Raw genomic sequence first — 22,155 nt, forward strand, 5'->3', positions numbered from 1 at the left:
GTTAGAATGTATTTTGTTAAAGAGTTTTCAAAGAGCTTTGTTTTTGCCCACTCACGCTTTTGTTTTTGCGCCCCTCCAGGTTCTAGTGGTCTAGCAAGTTCAGTGGTTTATCCCAGAGGGCGTCCCGGCATTTCTGACAGACACTCACCATTGTAGGGTCACCTTCGGGTGTAAATACATCGTATCTTTTCCTTTTGGACTGTTGTAGACTTGCTCTGAATTGTGTCTCACATACACTAGTACTTTGTATGCTTTTAGGTTTTTAATTATTCGTACTTTTATATTACTATCTTAATAGCTTCCGCACGCGCACATGGTTACGTCACCTTCGTGTGACGGCCAGCATGCCCTGATCTCGGTCGGGGTGTGTCATTAGGGCTGGTTTGGTATTGCTGTGATTTGAAAAAAAATTGCTTCTGCTGTGCTGTGAGAATAAACAGCTGTGAAATAAAGTAGCAGAGTATTTGGTAAACTTTTTTGTAAAAGTGCTTTTGAAAGTAAAAAAGCAGTCTTATAGTGTTTGATAAAGGTTTATGTAAAACAGATGTGAAAAAAAGCTGGTTTTTCAAAGCTAGGTTTTGCAGCTTTGTGTTTTTGGCTTTTTTTTCACCCAAAATTGTGAAAAAAAGTTGAAGTTGAATGTTTATCAAACATAAAAAAGCTCTCAGCTTTTTGTGATATCCACTTTTTTTCAGAATTACCTCAGTACCTGATAGGAGCATATTCATGCGACTTAAATGGCTTGTTCTCGTGCATTTACGTTATGTTTCTCTAGTTATTTTAGTCCTTTATGCTTCTTTTGTGTGTTTTCAGGTTCTAAGGGCAAGGTATGCAAAAGGATGCCTTTTGAAGCCTTTTGGAGCAAATTAGAGATTGGAATGGATATCATATGCTTGGAGCCAAGAGGATGGACGAAATTAAAGACTTGAAGTAGGAAAGTTAAATCCTAAAAGACCTCATGTTTAAGCATCATTGAAGACTCCTACGCATTTTAGAACACAAAAACAACATTCCTTGCAACCTTAGGACATTGTCGTGTGTTTCCTTGTGTCTCCCTTCCTTGCCATGCAAGGAAGGGCTTTGTTCCCTATTTTAAACACTTAAAGCATTCACTTATCATATCATTCACTTATCATATCATTCACTTATTATAAGCATTCACTTATCACTCACTGATGCGAAATTTATACGCACACAAATTAAACCCTCTTTTTTATCGATTGTAGTATATGTATAAGTAGGGATCGTTCTAGACCGGGGATTAGGAGGGATTGTTAATCACTTGGATTTGACTAAAAAAAACGTAAAAACAAAGTTTAAAACACTCACAAAGACTCAAAGGACTCAAAACAAGTTCAAAAGACTCAAAACTGCCTAAAAACACTAACTAGGCAGTTTCTGACCTTAAATCCAAAGTTGGACGAAATTAAGATTATGACTTGATTCAAATGTAAAAACACAATATAAAACACTAAACTAGACTCAAAGAATGTAAAACTAAACACTTAAAACACTAAAACAAACCAAAAGACTCAAACATCACCCAAAACACTCAAAACTGCCTTAAAATCACTTTCTGGGCAGTTTTGAGCACTTTGGTGAATTTGGACGAATTTGGGAAATAAAATGAATCAAAACACTTTAAAACATAAACTAAACAAATTCTAAGTACTAAAGAAAGTAAAGGGGGTTTTAAATTGACGAAAATTGAAATAACGAAACAAGTAATAAACTAGACAGAATGTAAAGATGAATTTGATGGATGGAACCTAGTTAAGGGGTTCATCTCCATACATGTTATACTTGCATAATAAAATGATTTCCAATTGCATTTCAACAAACCATGATGCTCAACACCCCAAGTTAACCGTGATGCACTAATTAACCTTCAAATCTTCCTAACGTTATTGAATTGGATGATGCATGCGACAATTCAAAACATTCCCCACAAGTCCTCAACATGAATGCATAGAAGAGGTACAAGCAAGAATCATTACGCTCTTTGAAAATTATAAGTGTTGACGAGGCATTCGTTACTATGGATTGCATGAAACTTATGCCAAGAATTCGTTTAACGCGATTGTTTATAAGCAACCTCCACTACTTGTGAATATAAGCTCGTAACTATTAGGTGAAACTCACTTATATTCTAGCGTCATATTCATGCATGAAAATTAAGCGTGCACTCTCAATTAAACATACATAAATAAGTTATCAATCAAACGGTTAAACAAATTGAAATCACAACTTATGAAACGCAATTAGAAGTAATCAAATCAAAATGAAAGCATAAACATATATTTCGAATCACCCCCTAACAAAGGGGGGTTTATTTCCTCATAACTTTGAAATCAAAGAAACACCTTAACATTCCAACAACTCAAACTTGAATTGTATGAACGTTTAGGCACTCTTCTCTTCCATTCCTCATACGTACAAAACAAAGAGAATTGAATTTAAACTTTGAAATCAAAGAAACACCTAAACATTCCAACAACTCAAACTTGAATTGTATGAACGTTTAGGCACTCTTCTCTTCCTCGTTGTTGTAGCACAAGGTCTAAGGTGAGGTTTGGTGGTGTGAATGGTTTGGGGAGTGGTGTTTGGATTAATAGGGAAGGTCACGGCAAGGGTGGTTTATGGTCTACATTTCTGCAATGGATGAGTGAATATGGAAGAGTTTGTGTTGTGGTATTTACAATGGAATGGAAGTGTGAATGAGTATGAATTGAGGTATGAAATGAGATGAATGAATGAGTATTTATAGGTGAAATGGGGGGGGGTTATGGGAGTGTAATGGACTGGTTGAAGAAGAAAACTTGCGGATGGGAAAAGGGAGAGAATATGGACAGTTTCTGTGCAAGGAAAAGAAAGTAGCATGCAATGGAATCCGAGAGTGGGAATGATGAGTCTTGGTGCATTTCTGAATGAGTCTAATGATGGAGAGACAATCAGATTGGATCTACCATTTGTTTAACTCAGATGGCAGTGCATAAGTGATGGAATGATGGGTTTCTGAGGTAGTGGGCGCATGGTATGGACAAGATCTGCAAGTTTGTGTTTTGTTTAATCAAAATGCATGTGAATTTCTGCAAAGAGAAGTGAAGAAGGGAAATGGAATGCACGGGTCAGGTTGTGGACATGCATGTGCAAGGGAATGTGCTGAAAATGCATGTGATGAAATAATTAGAGAGTGAGGGGATTGATATGCACGGTTTTGGGAGATTTCTGGTGGTTGTGAGGTGGAAAGCTAGGTGGAAATGCATGTGGATTAAATGGACATGTGGGGGTGGAAATGATGAATGAAATGCATGTGAATGACAGCTAGATATGTTGATGAATGCATGTGACTTGTTTGTGGTGAGTGAATGCATGTGAAATCTGCCAAGATGCATGTGTTATGAAGTGGATTTTCTGCAAATGCAAGGTGAATGTGCATGGCTGGAATGATTGTGTTTGTTTGAATGTGCATGTGATTAAATTAAAAGATGGAATGTATGTGAAATGCAATGTGTATTATGTTGGAAATCTGATGAGTAATGCACGGCAAAGGTTGGAGATTGAATGTGTGTTGGTGTGATTGAATGATTAAAGTGCATGTGGCTGATTTATGAAGGGGAAATGCAAAAGGGGAAATCTGGAAATGGGAGAGGAGCCACGGCATGGGTGTTTTTGATTGATTATGGAGATGCATGTAGATTAAAGGAATGCATGTGCAATGGAGTAGATTTTCTGATTGCATGTGGAATGAATGATTTCTTGGTGAGGGGATGCATGTGTTGATTAAAGGGGGAATGACAATGAGTGCATGTGTGTGTGAATGGTGGAAATCTGAAAATGGCATAAAACAACTAGGCTAAGGGAAAGGCACGGCAAAGAGATGTTTGTTGATGTAAATGTGCAATGGATGCAATGATGAAATGGATGGGAGTGCATGTGGATTAAAGGGGTGTGAATGGTTGTGGTAATGATAAGTGATGAGTGAATGGTTTTGATCTTCAATTTCGTCCATCTATGTGGCTTTAAGCATATGCAATCCAATCCAATCTCTAATTTGCTCCAAAAGGCTCCAAAATGCATCTTTTTGCTCCTTTAGCCCTTTGGACCTACAAACACACGAAAATAGCTTAAAATACTAAAATAACTAAAGAAACATAACGTAAATGCACGAGAACAAGCTATTTAAGTCGCATGAATATGCTCCTATCAAATACCCCCACACTTATCTTTTGCTAGTCCTCGAGCAAAACAAAACAACAAAAGAACACGAAACTAGACAAAACGAACAAAACACAACCTACACCTTCCAACAACCGTCTTAGGATTTCCAATGCACATGACAAGTTAAAAATCATTATTCCCACAGATTTTAGCCATCTTTACACTTAAGTACATTCTTAATCATAGTCACCACATACTAGTTCACAATTAAGCATTTAAAACACATTTCGAATGTAGTAACATGCCTTAGAGAATTTCCTCAATTCCTTACTAGAATGCACTCTATTTTCACACAGATTTTCTGACTACACACCCTACACTAGTTATATGTGAGAGATTGATGTAAACATGAAAGACTAGCATCTCACATATGTTATAACAAAAAAAAGCATTTTCTGGATTTACGATAATGACATGAATATGATCTCATGAATGGAATGCTACTACTTAGAATGAGAACCAGTGATTCCATAAGCTCATATCAATTCCAAACTCCACATATTGAATACATAACATCAAGATAGAAGTTGAGGGTTGTAACGGGGCTAAGGGTAATGGTTTAACAAAGAAAGGTAAAGTAAAACAAAGGTTCTTAAAGTAATAGGAAGCGAAGTAATGAAATTGACACTTAAACTCACTTTTAATGGCAGAAATCAACTTTTAAACACAAGGGAAGATTCATGCAACAACTAGGGTCAAATTCACTCTTTTGGACCCTTCCTTCAATAACCAATGCTTGTGAGATCATTCTCATTTATTTTTCAACTCTTTTTCTTTCTTTTCAACACTTTTCTATTTTCTTTTTATTTTTCCACGAATTTTTTTTTTCTTTATTTCATTCTTTGGTCGTGCCCTATTATCTTCCCCCACACTTATTTTCTGCAATATATTGATCAAAAGGAGTTCATTCTAAGTCATGCTTCACTATACTTCAAGAACAAGGGTATGGGAAAGTCCTACTCTAAGCTAGGTAAGGGGTGATGTGGTTAACAAAGAAAATAGGCTGAAAAAAAAAACTAAAAAGGGTTAAAACTTACAACAAATAAGAAATATGAAAAGGGATAGGCTTTTTGGCTTTGGCTTGACTAACAACTTCATCTTATTGTATGTTATGCAAACAATATCATGCTTTGAATGAAACGGATATAAGTTCTAGCATTTAGTTCTATTATGATACAATTGCATTCTAAGTAGCAACCAAGCAAGGAATAATGAGATCATGCAACAACTTTAGAAAACAAAGAATCACAGAAAATAACTCTCCAAAGAAGGTAATAGCTCGAGTCTCACAGGGTTGTAGCGTTTGTTTGAGTTCCTTCCTTCAAGCATGTTACAAAAACGAATTTTTCTTTTATGATTGCATGTGAAGTCATACATTATAACCATAACCAAGCATATACCAAGAGTAAATCAAACTTTTCTCTATGTTTATAACTCTTTTTAACAGTCATGTAATTACAAACCAAATCCTTATCATTGTGTTGGAAGGTACCCTAAGACACAAACACACAAAAACGACGCAAAACACTCTTTTTAGGCTTTTCAAAACATATTTTTCAAATTTTTATGTGATTTTCGGAGTTATAAAAACAAAACATAATAAAACACTCTAAAACATCTTAAAAACTCCTTAAAACAGCAAGGAACAACATTTAAAGTTATGGGTGATAAAATCCCACGAATTTGCATTAACAACATTAGTTACCCCCCCACACTTAAATCAAACATTGTCCTCAATGTTTTAAGCATAGATTCATACAAAGCATAAGTAAACACATAAAAATTTACTAAACATACTAAACATGGCAGAATGTAATTAAACAAAGAGAAGAGTTTAGAGACGCAAATCTGTTTATAGAGTGTAAATTCCATCTTCTCCTTGGTAATTGCATTGAGGCTTTGATCATGGTGATTCCACAGGCTTACTCTTGAACTGCACTGCTCCCATCGTTGATTTTCCTTTGTGCTACTCTTGAACTGGGCAGCAGGCTTCTTTTGGTCTCCCCCGGAGGTCTGAGCTTTCCCCTTTGGTCTGTTTCTTTGTTCAATCTTTCCAATTCGTATTGAAAAGGGTTGGAGGAAAACTCAGCCTACGTTTGTCTCCACATGCTTCAATGTATCATTTTCACTTGCCTTGCTTGCTCCCTTTGCAGAAGTGTGTCAACTGTTGAAGATGACTACTCGAGAGCAATTCTAGGTAAGCAATCAGGAATAGATTCCAGGCAGTCGGTTCCAGAACAGAAGACTGACTCCAAGTGCCTCTGATTGCTTTTGTTTACTTTGCCATGCGAGTAATAACAAGGGCAAAGGAAAAGATAGGGAAAGAGCATGATATGAGATACTTTTGCTTTAGACCTTGATGATATGAGATACCTTTGCTTTTGAAGAAGCGGTGAATGAATCAGCACATGTATTTGTTGTGCTGTTTCCTCCTGGGTCATATGTACTCCAGGCATCTGGTATCATCATTGGGGAAGAAGGAAGAATTGAGTATTTCGAAAGGCTGTGCTGGGAGTGCGACCTCAGAGGTGAGAAAGAGTTGGGCATTTTCTTCATGTTTGTCTTGCCATAAAAGACGAAGGTCGACATATATAGAGATAATATCAAGTGGTGGTCTTTTACCCGTGTCGACAAAACGTCTCTTCGATTTCTGAACGGACGCCTCTTCGATTTCTGCACGACGCCCCCATCGTTGATGAACGACACGTAGTAGTGCGTACGCGGCTCTGTCAGAGCTCTTTTGACAAAGTCGCACGCGTTTTCTGAAAAGCAGAGAAAGCGTCGCCGAAATTTACGCTTGTCGGCAAAAGTGTAGCTGCGATGATGACCTCCACGTGAACTTTTGACAAAGTTGAACGCGTTTCTGAAAAGCCGAGAACGCGTCGCCTAACTTACGCCGGAAATTCCGGCTTTTTGAATTGATGGACGCGTCGCCTTGGCTTCTTATAGATGTATTGATCACCGCAACAAACACACTCTGAAGAATTCCCATTCTTTGAAAATCGACTTCGGCCCTTTGAGAATTAACTCCATCCACCCCATCTCTTTGAACACTTTTGAAAAATGGCAAACCCATCGAACCTTAGCTTAGATTTGAGTCTCAGCAGCGATCCGGTTGCGCCCCGTCAAGGTAATGTATGGCGTCCTTCTTTTTTATCTTCTAACGGTCTTCTTACAGGTGAAGACTCCGTGATGCAGGACGCCACAACAGCTACAATAGTAGCTAGAAACCTCCTTACTCCAAAAGATAGTAGGCTGCTGTCAGGACGGTCCGATGAGTTGGCCGTTCAAGAGTCCCTCGCACTTAGTGTTCAGTGTGCGAGTTCTGTGTCCAACATGGGCCAACGCCTGCTTGCCCGCTCCCGTCAGGTGGAATCATTGATGGCGGAGGTGGAAAGTCTTAAGCAAGAGATCAAACTGCTTAAGTACGAGAATAGAAGTTTGCATGTGCTTGCAAACAACTATTCGACGGGCATGAAGAGGAAGCTTGATGAGCTGCAAGAATCCAATGGTCGTATGCAAAGTGACCGTCAAAGTGACCATCAAAGGCTTGCGGCTTACTTCCAGAGGCATATTTTTCCTGGGTCATCCAGCGCTTGGCCAAGTATTGAGGCCTGGAATGCTCTAGCCCCGATGCCTTCCGCTCCGATGGCTTCCGCTCCGATGCCTCCCGCTTCTATGCCTCCCGCTTCTATGCCTTCCGCTCCTACGCCTCGTAGTGGGGCTTCACGTAAACAACCTTTGTGAAGCTCCATCTTTCTCCATGTTTAGTATCTTTTTTTTTTTTTTTTTTTTTTTTTTTTTTTTTTTTTTTTTTTTTTTTTTTTTTTTTTTTTTTATGAACATGCTTTGTTTTATTTAGTGCATTGGGTTGCCTCCCAAGTAGCGCTTTCTTTTACGTCTTGCAGCTGGACGAAGAACCCAATCACTCCAGGATATGTTCACGAATCGGATGAGAACTCCGAGTCATAAACCAGTACCTAGAACAAGAAACAAAACACAAATCAGAAACTAAAACTAAAATACATAATGAAAACGAACAATCCAAGGAATTAGCAAATTTTCTAATCCCCGGCAACGGCGCCAAAATTTGATGCGAAATTTATACGCACACAAATTAAACCCTCTTTTTTATCGATTGTAGTATATGTATAAGTAGGGATCGTTCTAGACCGGGGATTAGGAGGGATTGTTAATCACTTGGATTTGACTAAAAAAAACGTAAAAACAAAGTTTAAAACACTCACAAAGACTCAAAGGACTCAAAACAAGTTCAAAAGACTCAAAACTGCCTAAAAACACTAACTAGGCAGTTTCTGACCTTAAATCCAAAGTTGGACGAAATTAAGATTATGACTTGATTCAAATGTAAAAACACAATATAAAACACTAAACTAGACTCAAAGAATGTAAAACTAAACACTTAAAACACTAAAACAAACCAAAAGACTCAAACATCACCCAAAACACTCAAAACTGCCTTAAAATCACTTTCTGGGCAGTTTTGAGCACTTTGGTGAATTTGGACGAATTTGGGAAATAAAATGAATCAAAACACTTTAAAACATAAACTAAACAAATTCTAAGTACTAAAGAAAGTAAAGGGGGGTTTTAAATTGACGAAAATTGAAATAACGAAACAAGTAATAAACTAGACAGAATGTAAAGATGAATTTGATGGATGGAACCTAGTTAAGGGGTTCATCTCCATACATGTTATACTTGCATAATAAAATGATTTCCAATTGCATTTCAACAAACCATGATGCTCAACACCCCAAGTTAACCGTGATGCACTAATTAACCTTCAAATCTTCCTAACGTTATTGAATTGGATGATGCATGCGACAATTCAAAACATTCCCCACAAGTCCTCAACATGAATGCATAGAAGAGGTACAAGCAAGAATCATTACGCTCTTTGAAAATTATAAGTGTTGACGAGGCATTCGTTACTATGGATTGCATGAAACTTATGCCAAGAATTCGTTTAACGCGATTGTTTATAAGCAACCTCCACTACTTGTGAATATAAGCTCGTAACTATTAGGTGAAACTCACTTATATTCTAGCGTCATATTCATGCATGAAAATTAAGCGTGCACTCTCAATTAAACATACATAAATAAGTTATCAATCAAACGGTTTAAACAAATTGAAATCACAACTTATGAAACGCAATTAGAAGTAATCAAATCAAAATGAAAGCATAAACATATATTTCGAATCACCCCCTAACAAAGGGGGGTTTATTTCCTCATAACTTTGAAATCAAAGAAACACCTTAACATTCCAACAACTCAAACTTGAATTGTATGAACGTTTAGGCACTCTTCTCTTCCATTCCTCATACGTACAAAACAAAGAGAATTGAATTTAAACTTTGAAATCAAAGAAACACCTAAACATTCCAACAACTCAAACTTGAATTGTATGAACGTTTAGGCACTCTTCTCTTCCTCGTTGTTGTAGCACAAGGTCTAAGGTGAGGTTTGGTGGTGTGAATGGTTTGGGGAGTGGTGTTTGGATTAATAGGGAAGGTCACGGCAAGGGTGGTTTATGGTCTACATTTCTGCAATGGATGAGTGAATATGGAAGAGTTTGTGTTGTGGTATTTACAATGGAATGGAAGTGTGAATGAGTATGAATTGAGGTATGAAATGAGATGAATGAATGAGTATTTATAGGTGAAATGGGGGGGGGTTATGGGAGTGTAATGGACTGGTTGAAGAAGAAAACTTGCGGATGGGAAAAGGGAGAGAATATGGACAGTTTCTGTGCAAGGAAAAGAAAGTAGCATGCAATGGAATCCGAGAGTGGGAATGATGAGTCTTGGTGCATTTCTGAATGAGTCTAATGATGGAGAGACAATCAGATTGGATCTACCATTTGTTTAACTCAGATGGCAGTGCATAAGTGATGGAATGATGGGTTTCTGAGGTAGTGGGCGCATGGTATGGACAAGATCTGCAAGTTTGTGTTTTGTTTAATCAAAATGCATGTGAATTTCTGCAAAGAGAAGTGAAGAAGGGAAATGGAATGCACGGGTCAGGTTGTGGACATGCATGTGCAAGGGAATGTGCTGAAAATGCATGTGATGAAATAATTAGAGAGTGAGGGGATTGATATGCACGGTTTTGGGAGATTTCTGGTGGTTGTGAGGTGGAAAGCTAGGTGGAAATGCATGTGGATTAAATGGACATGTGGGGGTGGAAATGATGAATGAAATGCATGTGAATGACAGCTAGATATGTTGATGAATGCATGTGACTTGTTTGTGGTGAGTGAATGCATGTGAAATCTGCCAAGATGCATGTGTTATGAAGTGGATTTTCTGCAAATGCAAGGTGAATGTGCATGGCTGGAATGATTGTGTTTGTTTGAATGTGCATGTGATTAAATTAAAAGATGGAATGTATGTGAAATGCAATGTGTATTATGTTGGAAATCTGATGAGTAATGCACGGCAAAGGTTGGAGATTGAATGTGTGTTGGTGTGATTGAATGATTAAAGTGCATGTGGCTGATTTATGAAGGGGAAATGCAAAAGGGGAAATCTGGAAATGGGAGAGGAGCCACGGCATGGGTGTTTTTGATTGATTATGGAGATGCATGTAGATTAAAGGAATGCATGTGCAATGGAGTAGATTTTCTGATTGCATGTGGAATGAATGATTTCTTGGTGAGGGGATGCATGTGTTGATTAAAGGGGGAATGACAATGAGTGCATGTGTGTGTGAATGGTGGAAATCTGAAAATGGCATAAAACAACTAGGCTAAGGGAAAGGCACGGCAAAGAGATGTTTGTTGATGTAAATGTGCAATGGATGCAATGATGAAATGGATGGGAGTGCATGTGGATTAAAGGGGTGTGAATGGTTGTGGTAATGATAAGTGATGAGTGAATGGTTTTGATCTTCAATTTCGTCCATCTATGTGGCTTTAAGCATATGCAATCCAATCCAATCTCTAATTTGCTCCAAAAGGCTCCAAAATGCATCTTTTTGCTCCTTTAGCCCTTTGGACCTACAAACACACGAAAATAGCTTAAAATACTAAAATAACAATAGAAACATAACGTAAATGCACGAGAACAAGCTATTTAAGTCGCATGAATATGCTCCTATCACTCACCACATATCATTCATTTATCACTTGACATATCATTCATTTATCACTTATCACTTCCACTCACTTATCACTTATCAAACCATTCACTTATCACTTCCATTCACTTATCACTCACCACATATCATTCATTTATCACTTAACATATCATTCACTTATCACTTAACATATCATTCACTTATCCCTTATCATACTCATAATCATCTACACATTTCAACCATTTAAACATATGCATTTCAACTCACATGCACATCATTCATTCTTCTTCCTAGCCGTGCATCCCCTTAGCCATTTCCAACCACATTCTTCCACTTCCCACTTCATCATTACACCACCCAACTCACATGCACTCCCATCCATTTCATCATTGCATTCATCACCAAAGAACCAACAACAAAGCCGTGCATTACTCATCAATTCCAGCCACATTCCACATGTTTTCACAACCTAATTCACATGCACATTCAGCCACCTTTCTCCCAAAAACAGTGCACATGCATTCATTATTCACTCACTTTGCATTCCCTTTGCAATTACACCCCACATGTCCATTTAATCATTCAACCACATTCCCATTAACCACAAAACAAATCACACAACACTACCCATGCCGTGACCTTCCTAGCCATTTCCAAACTTTTCCCTTTACATTTCACATGCATTCCATACTGTTTTCCATCATTAATTCAGCCACCATTCACTCTTTATTTCACATGCATTCACACACACTTCACACAAACAACATTCACATGCAAACACAAACTTTAACCAACAACCAAAACAGCAAACACATGCATTTACACAACACCAACATCATTGCCGTGACTCCCCCTTGAAATTCCAGCTTTTCTCCTTCTCTTTGCAGCCACAAGTCACATGCATTCACTCATAATCATTCATTAAACAAACAGCCATATATCCCTCCACTACTCCTATAAATACCCTTGCATTCATTCATTCAAGGATCATCTCATTTCATACACAACACACCACAAACACATCCCTTTCTCTCTTAGCCGTGAGTCTCCCTTAGAATCCAAAAACCATCTTTCCATTTCAATCATTCCCCAATCCATTCAACACATCAAACTATCCCTAGACCTTGTGCTACAACGAAGAGGAAGAGGAAGAGAAGAGTGCCTAAACGTTCATACAATTCAAGTTTGAGTTGTTGGAATGTTTAGGTGTTTCTTTGATTTCAAGGTTTAATTTCAATACTCTTTGTTTTGTACGAATGAGGAATGGAAGATAAGAGGGCCTAAACGTTCATACAATTCAAGTTTGAGTTGTTGGAATGTTTAGGTGTTTCTTTGATTCTCTTTGTTTTGTACCATGAGGAACTAAACCCCCCTTGGTTAGGGGGGGATTCTAAATATATGTTTATGCTTGTATTTTGATTTGATTACTTCCAATTGCGTTTCATAAGTTGTGGATTCAATTCATTTAACCGTTTGATTGATAACTTATTTATGTACGTTTATTAAGAATGCGCGCTTAATTTTCATGCATGAATATGACGCTAGAATATAAGTGAGTTTCACCTAATCGTTATGAACTTATATTCACAAGTAGTGGAGGTTGCTTATAAACAATCGCGTTAAATGAATTCTTGGCACGAGTTTCATGCTCATCATAGTAACGAATGCCTCGTCAACACTTATAGTTTTCATGATGCTTAATGATCTTTGATTGTATCTTTATTGTGCTTTTCACGTAAAGGACTTTTGGAGAATGTTGTGAATTGCGTTGCGCTAACCCATCCAATTCATTAACTTAAGGAAAACTTGACGGTTAATTTAAGCGGACCTAATTGACCCGGGGCGTTGAGTTTCATGATTTATTGAAATGCAATTGGAAATCGTTTTATTATGCAAGTATAATATATGTGGAGATGAACCCCGTGGCTAACTTTCCATCCATTTGTTCTTTCTTTTCTTGTTTCTGTTCTCATGTTTAATTTAACTTGTTAATCAATTATGTTAGACATGTGAAACTAATTTCTTTTTAGTTAGAGGCGAATTTGAAGCCATGTACATATGTTGGTTATGATTTGATTCACTCCAGTTATGAATTCATGAACTTTAGATGTGGGTTACTTTTCTGTTTTGATTAAGAACTTGTTTATGTATGTGGGTTGAGGGTCGACACTTAATTTGCATGCCTAAACTTGATGCTAGGATATAAGGGAGTTTCACCTAATCGTTATAAACTTATATTCATGAGTAGTAAAGATCGCTAGTCACGATTGTGTTTAGTAAACCCTAGGCGGGATTAACATGCGTATTCCATAGTTATGAATGCCTAGTCGATGTTTATGATTTCCGTTGAACTTAATGATCTTTGTTGAATGTCTCTATCATGCGTATTCCATAGTTAGGGACTTTGATTAAGAATAATTTGGTTGTAATGCGTATCCCATTCAATCCAATGAATCTAGGGAAATCTGAAAGTTAATTTAAGCGGACCTAATTAACTTGGAACATTGTCATTCATCGTTTGTTGAAGTCATAACTGGGAGTCAATTTATATGCTTATGTTCATGTGTGGATAAGGAACCCTCTAACTAGTTTTTCATCATTCTATTTCATTAATTTCGTTTTTTTTTAGAATCTGTTTTAATTCCAAGTTTCTGTTTTAGTTTAAATTCATCCAAAACCAATCCCCCATTTATTTTAAAGTGTTAGATTAATTAGAAATACATTTAGTTTGTGTTTATAAGTGCTTTGGGTACTGTTTGAGTCTTTTGGTTTGTTTGAGTGTTTTAAAGTTTAGTTTTGCAATTCTTTGAGTCTAGTATAGTGTTTCATATTGTTATTTTACGTTTTTGAGTCAAATCCAAGTGATTAACAATCCCTCCTAATCCCCGGTCCAGAACGATCCCTACTTATACATATACTACAATTTGACGAAAAGAGGGTTTAATTTGTGTGCGTATAAGTCTCGCACCAAATTTTGGCGCCGTTGCCGGGGATTAGAAAATTTGCTAATTCCTTGGATTGTTCGTCTTTATTATGTATTTTAGTTTTAGTTTCTGATTTGTGTTTTGTTTCTTGTTCTAGGTACTAGTTTATGACTCGGAGTTCTCATCCGATTCGTGAACATATCCTGGAGTGATTGGGTTCTTCGTCCGGCTGCAAGACATAAAAGAAAGCGCTACTTGGGAGGCAACCCAATGCACTAAATAAAACAAAGCATGTTCATAAAAAAAAAAAAAAAAAAAAAAAAAAAAAAAAAAAAAGATACTAAACATGGAGAAAGATGGAGCTTCACAAAGGTTGTTTACGTGAAGCCCCGCTACGAGGCGTCGGAGCGGAAGGCATAGGAGCAGGAGGCATAGAAGCGGGAGGCATCGGAGCGGAAGCCCTCGGAGCGGAAGGCATCGGAGCTAGAGCATTCCAGGCCTCAATACTTGGCCAAGCGCTGGATGACCCAGGAAAAATATGCCTCTGGAAGTAAGCCGCAAGCCTTTGACGGTCACTTTGACGGTCACTTTGCATACGACCATTGGATTCTTGCAGCTCATCAAGCTTCCTTTTCATGCCCGTCGAATAGTTGTTTGCAAGCACATGCAAACTTCTATTCTCGTACTTAAGCAGTTTGATCTCTTGCTTAAGACTTTCCACCTCCGCCATCAATGATTCCACCTGACGGGAGCGGGCAAGCAGGCGTTGGCCCATGTTGGACACAGAACTCGCACACTGAACACTAAGTGCGAGGGACTCTTGAACGGCCAACTCATCGGACCGTCCTGACAGCAGCCTACTATCTTTTGGAGTAAGGAGGTTTCTAGCTACTATTGTAGCTGTTGTGGCGTCCTGCATCACGGAGTCTTCACCTGTAAGAAGACCGTTAGAAGATAAAAAAGAAGGACGCCATACATTACCTTGACGGGGCGCAACCGGATCGCTGCTGAGACTCAAATCTAAGCTAAGGTTCGATGGGTTTGCCATTTTTCAAAAGTGTTCAAAGAGATGGGGTGGATGGAGTTAATTCTCAAAGGGCCGGAGTCGATTTTCAAAGAATGGGAAATCTTCAGAGTGTGTTTGTTGTGGTGATCGATAGCTCTATAAGAAGCCAAGGCGATGCGTCCATCGATTCAAAAAGCCGGAATTTCCGGCGTAAGTTAGGCGACGCGTTCTCGGCTTTTCAGAAACGCGTTCAACTTTGTCAAAAGTTCACGTGGAGGTCATCATCGTAGCTACACTTTTGCCGACAAGCGTAAATTTCGGCGACGCTTTCTCTGCTTTTCAGAAAACGCGTGCGACTTTGTCAAAAGAGCTCTGACAGAGCCGCATCCGCACAACTACGTGTCGTTTAGAAATCGACGGGCCGCCTGCTCAGAAATCGAAGGGGCGTCGTTCAGAAATCGAAGAGGCGCCACTATCTCTATATATGTCAACCTTCGTCTCTTATGGCAAGGCAAACTTGAAGAAAATGCCCAACTCTTCCTCACCTCTGAGGTCGCACTCCCAGCAAAGCCTTTCGAAATACTCAATTCTTCCTTCTTCCCCAATGATGATACCAGATGCCTGGAGTACATATGACCCAGGTGGAAACAGCACAACAAATACATGTGCTGATTCATTCACCGCTTCTTCAAAAGCAAAGGTATCTCATATCATCAAGGTCTAAAGCAAAAGTATCTCATATCATGCTCTTTCCCTATCTTTTCCTTTGCCCTTGTTATTACTCGCATGGCAAAGTAAATAAAAGCAATCAGAGGCACTTGGAGTCAGTCTTCTGTTCTGGAACCGACTGCCTGGAATCCATTCCTGATTGCTTACCTAGAGTTGCTCTCGAGTAGTCATCTTCAACGGTTGACACACTTCCGGAGAAGGGACCACTTCTGCAAGGGGAGCAAGCAAGGCAAGTGAAAATGATACATTGAAGCATGTGGAGACAAACGTAGGCTGAGTTATCCTCCAACCCTTTTCAATACGAATTGGAAAGATTGAACAAAGAAACAGACCAAAGGGGAAAGCTCAGACCTCCGGGGGAGACCAACAGAAGCCTGCTGCCCAGTTCAAGAGTAGCACAAAGGAAAATCAACGATGGGAGCAGTGCAGTTCAAGAGTAAGCCTGTGGAATCACCATGATCAAGGCCTCAATGCAATCAACAAGGAGAAGATGGAATTTACACTCTATAACCAGATTTGCGTCTCTAAACTCTTCTCTTTGTTAATTACATTCTGCCATGTTTAGTATGTTTAAATGCTTTTTGTGTGTTTACTTATGCTTTGTGTGAATCTATGCTTAAAACATTGAGGACAATGTTTGATTTAAGTGTGGGGGGGTAACTAATGTTGTTATTGCAAATTCGTGGGATTTTATCACCCATAACTTCAAATGTTGTTCCTTGCTGTTTTAAGGTGTTTTTAAGATGTTTTAGAGTGTTTTAGTATTTGTTGTTTTATAACTCCGAAAAGCACATAAAAATTTGAAAAATATGTTTTGAAAAACCTAAAAAAAGAGTGTTTTGAGTCGTTTTTGTGTGTTTGTGTCTTAGGGTACCTTCCAACACAATGATAAGGATTTGGTTTGTAATTGCATGACTGTTAAAAAGAGTTATGAACATAGAGAAAAGTTTGAATTACTCTTGGTATATGCTTGGTTATGGTTATAATGTATGACTTCACATGCAATCATAAAAGAAAAATTCGTTTTTGTAACATGCTTAAAGGAAGGAACTCAAACAAACGCTACAACCTTGTGAGACTTGAGCCTAAACGTTCCTTGGAGAGTTATATTCTGTGATTTCTTGTTTTCTAAAGTCGTTGCATGATCTCATCATTCTTTGCTTGGTTGCTATTTGGAATGCATTTCATTATAGTTCCAAATACTAGAACTCATGCCCAATTCATTCAAAGCATGATATTGTTTGCATAACATACAATAAGATGAAGTTGTTAGTCAAGCCAAAGCCAAAAAGCCTATCCCTTTTCATATTTCCTATTTGTTGTAAGTTTTAACCCTTTTGAGCCTTTTCAAGCTTATTTTCTTTGTTAACCCATTGTTCTTAAAGGATAGTGAAGCATGACTTAGAATGAACTCCTTTTGATCAATATACTGCAGAAAATAAGTGTGGGGGAAGATAATAGGGCACGGCCAAAGAATGAAATAAAGAAAAAAATTGTTGAAAAGAAAGAAAAAAAAAGAGTTGAAAAATAAGTGAGAATGATCTCACAACCATTGGTTATTGAAGGAAGGGTCCAAAAGAGTGAATTTGACCCTAGTTGTTGCATGAATCTTCCCTTGTGTTTAAAAAGTTGATTTCTGCCATTAAAAGTGAGTTTAAGTGTCAATTTCATTACTTCGCTTCCTATTACTTTAAGAACTTTTGTTTTACTTTACCTTTCTTTGTTAAAACCATTACCCTTAGCCCCGTTACAACCCTCAACTTCTATCTTGATGTTATGTATTCAATATGTGGAGTTTGAATTTGGTATGAGCTTATGGAATCACTGGTTCTCATTCTAAGTAGTAGCTTTCCATTCATGAGATCATATTCATGTCATTGTCGTAAATCCAGAAAATGCTTTCTTTGTTATAACATATGTGAGATACTAGTCTTTCATGTTTACATCATTCTCTCACATATAACTAGTGTAGGGTGTGTAGTCAGAAAATCTGTGTGAAAATAGAGTGCATTCTAGTAAGGAAATGAGGAAATTCTCTAAGGCATGTTACTACATTTGAAATGTGTTTTAAATGCTTAATTGTGAACTAGTATGTGGTGACTATGAGTAAGAATGTACTTAAGTATAAAGATGGCTAAAATCTGTGGGAATAATGATTTTTAACGTGTCATGTGCATTGGAAATCCCTAAGACGGTTGTTGGAAGGTTTAGGTTGTGTTTTACTTGTTTTGTTTCGTTTAGTTTTGTTTTGTTTTTCTTTCTGTTTTGCTCGAGGACTAGCAAAAGATAAGTGTGGGGGTATTTGATAGGAGCATATTCATGCGACTTAAATGGCTTGTTCTCGTGCATTTACGTTATGTTTCTCTAGTTATTTTAGTCCTTTATGCTTCTTTTGTGTGTTTTCAGGTTCTAAGGGCAAGGTATGCAAAAGGATGCCTTTTGAAGCCTTTTGGAGCAAATTAGAGATTGGAATGGATATCATATGCTTGGAGCCAAGAGGATGGACGAAATTAAAGACTTGAAGTAGGAAAGTTAAATCCTAAAAGACCTCATGTTTAAGCATCATTGAAGACTCCTACGCATTTTAGAACACAAAAACAACATTCCTTGCAACCTTAGGACATTGTCGTGTGTTTCCTTGTGTCTCCCTTCCTTGCCATGCAAGGAAGGGCTTTGTTCCCTATTTTAAACACTTAAAACATTCACTTATCATATCATTCACTTATCATATCATTCACTTATTATAAGCATTCACTTATCACTCACCACATATCATTCATTTATCACTTGACATATCATTCATTTATCACTTATCACTTCCACTCACTTATCACTTATCAAACCATTCACTTATCACTTCCATTCACTTATCACTCACCACATATCATTCATTTATCACTTAACATATCATTCACTTATCACTTAACATATCATTCACTTATCCCTTATCATACTCATAATCATCTACACATTTCAACCATTTAAACATATGCATTTCAACTCACATGCACATCATTCATTCTTCTTCCTAGCCGTGCATCCCCTTAGCCATTTCCAACCACATTCTTCCACTTCCCACTTCATCATTACACCACCTAACTCACATGCACTCCCATCCATTTCATCATTGCATTCATCACCAAAGAACCAACAACAAAGCCGTGCATTACTCATCAATTCCAGCCACATTCCACATGTTTTCACAACCTAATTCACATGCACATTCAGCCACCTTTCTCCCAAAAACAGTGCACATGCATTCATTATTCACTCACTTTGCATTCCCTTTGCAATTACACCCCACATGTCCATTTAATCATTCAACCACATTCCCATTAACCACAAAACAAATCACACAACACTACCCATGCCGTGACCTTCCTAGCCATTTCCAAACTTTTCCCTTTACATTTCACATGCATTCCATACTGTTTTCCATCATTAATTCAGCCACCATTCACTCTTTATTTCACATGCATTCACACACACTTCACACAAACAACATTCACATGCAAACACAAACTTTAACCAACAACCAAAACAGCAAACACATGCATTTACACAACACCAACATCATTGCCGTGACTCCCCCTTGAAATTCCAGCTTTTCTCCTTCTCTTTGCAGCCACAAGTCACATGCATTCACTCATAATCATTCATTAAACAAACAGCCATATATCCCTCCACTACTCCTATAAATACCCTTGCATTCATTCATTCAAGGATCATCTCATTTCATACACAACACACCACAAACACATCCCTTTCTCTCTTAGCCGTGAGTCTCCCTTAGAATCCAAAAACCATCTTTCCATTTCAATCATTCCCCAATCCATTCAACACATCAAACTATCCCTAGACCTTGTGCTACAACGAAGAGGAAGAGGAAGAGAAGAGTGCCTAAACGTTCATACAATTCAAGTTTGAGTTGTTGGAATGTTTAGGTGTTTCTTTGATTTCAAGGTTTAATTTCAATACTCTTTGTTTTGTACGAATGAGGAATGGAAGATAAGAGGGCCTAAACGTTCATACAATTCAAGTTTGAGTTGTTGGAATGTTTAGGTGTTTCTTTGATTCTCTTTGTTTTGTACCATGAGGAACTAAACCCCCCTTGGTTAGGGGGGGATTCTAAATATATGTTTATGCTTGTATTTTGATTTGATTACTTCCAATTGCGTTTCATAAGTTGTGGATTCAATTCATTTAACCGTTTGATTGATAACTTATTTATGTACGTTTATTAAGAATGCGCGCTTAATTTTCATGCATGAATATGACGCTAGAATATAAGTGAGTTTCACCTAATCGTTATGAACTTATATTCACAAGTAGTGGAGGTTGCTTATAAACAATCGCGTTAAATGAATTCTTGGCACGAGTTTCATGCTCATCATAGTAACGAATGCCTCGTCAACACTTATAGTTTTCATGATGCTTAATGATCTTTGATTGTATCTTTATTGTGCTTTTCACGTAAAGGACTTTTGGAGAATGTTGTGAATTGCGTTGCGCTAACCCATCCAATTCATTAACTTAAGGAAAACTTGACGGTTAATTTAAGCGGACCTAATTGACCCGGGGCGTTGAGTTTCATGATTTATTGAAATGCAATTGGAAATCGTTTTATTATGCAAGTATAATATATGTGGAGATGAACCCCGTGGCTAACTTTCCATCCATTTGTTCTTTCTTTTCTTGTTTCTGTTCTCATGTTTAATTTAACTTGTTAATCAATTATGTTAGACATGTGAAACTAATTTCTTTTTAGTTAGAGGCGAATTTGAAGCCATGTACATATGTTGGTTATGATTTGATTCACTCCAGTTATGAATTCATGAACTTTAGATGTGGGTTACTTTTCTGTTTTGATTAAGAACTTGTTTATGTATGTGGGTTGAGGGTCGACACTTAATTTGCATGCCTAAACTTGATGCTAGGATATAAGGGAGTTTCACCTAATCGTTATAAACTTATATTCATGAGTAGTAAAGATCGCTAGTCACGATTGTGTTTAGTAAACCCTAGGCGGGATTAACATGCGTATTCCATAGTTATGAATGCCTAGTCGATGTTTATGATTTCCGTTGAACTTAATGATCTTTGTTGAATGTCTCTATCATGCGTATTCCATAGTTAGGGACTTTGATTAAGAATAATTTGGTTGTAATGCGTATCCCATTCAATCCAATGAATCTAGGGAAATCTGAAAGTTAATTTAAGCGGACCTAATTAACTTGGAACATTGTCATTCATCGTTTGTTGAAGTCATAACTGGGAGTCAATTTATATGCTTATGTTCATGTGTGGATAAGGAACCCTCTAACTAGTTTTTCATCATTCTATTTCATTAATTTCGTTTTTTTTTAGAATCTGTTTTAATTCCAAGTTTCTGTTTTAGTTTAAATTCATCCAAAACCAATCCCCCATTTATTTTAAAGTGTTAGATTAATTAGAAATACATTTAGTTTGTGTTTATAAGTGCTTTGGGTACTGTTTGAGTCTTTTGGTTTGTTTGAGTGTTTTAAAGTTTAGTTTTGCAATTCTTTGAGTCTAGTATAGTGTTTCATATTGTTATTTTACGTTTTTGAGTCAAATCCAAGTGATTAACAATCCCTCCTAATCCCCGGTCCAGAACGATCCCTACTTATACATATACTACAATTTGACGAAAAGATGGTTTAATTTGTGTGCGTATAAGTCTCGCACCAGTACCAAACTAAGGCTTAGTCTTTTTCTTGAAGCATGTACTACCATTTTTATTTTCTTTAACAAATTAATAAGTTGACAAATGCTCATGGTGTTGTTGTCTCCAAAGGTTTTTACCTTGCATGCTAAAGCCCAACACCCCTCGCGAGCCGAGTCCCCTATGACTTTCGTGTGTTATTTAAACTACATATTAATAAAACACTTTTTGTCAATAAAAAACTAATAAAATTACTACTATACTCTTTAATCTAAACTATGTATTAATAAAACACTATTTGTCAACAAAAAAACTAATAAAATTACTACTATACTCTTTAATCTAAACTATGTATTAATAAAACACTATTTGTCAACAAAAAAAACTAATAAAATTACTACTATACCCTTTAATACAAAACTAAAAGAAGATATTAGAAAGAAAAAAACAATGTGGGCATTGAGGTAATTTTATACAAACAAGTTT

Source organism: the organism of the source record quoted next, unplaced genomic scaffold (assembly GCF_019419815.1).
Source record: "Pyrus x bretschneideri cultivar Hongxiangsu unplaced genomic scaffold, Pyrus_bretschneideri_v1 Contig199, whole genome shotgun sequence".
Classification (NCBI taxonomy): Eukaryota; Viridiplantae; Streptophyta; class Magnoliopsida; order Rosales; family Rosaceae; genus Pyrus; species Pyrus x bretschneideri.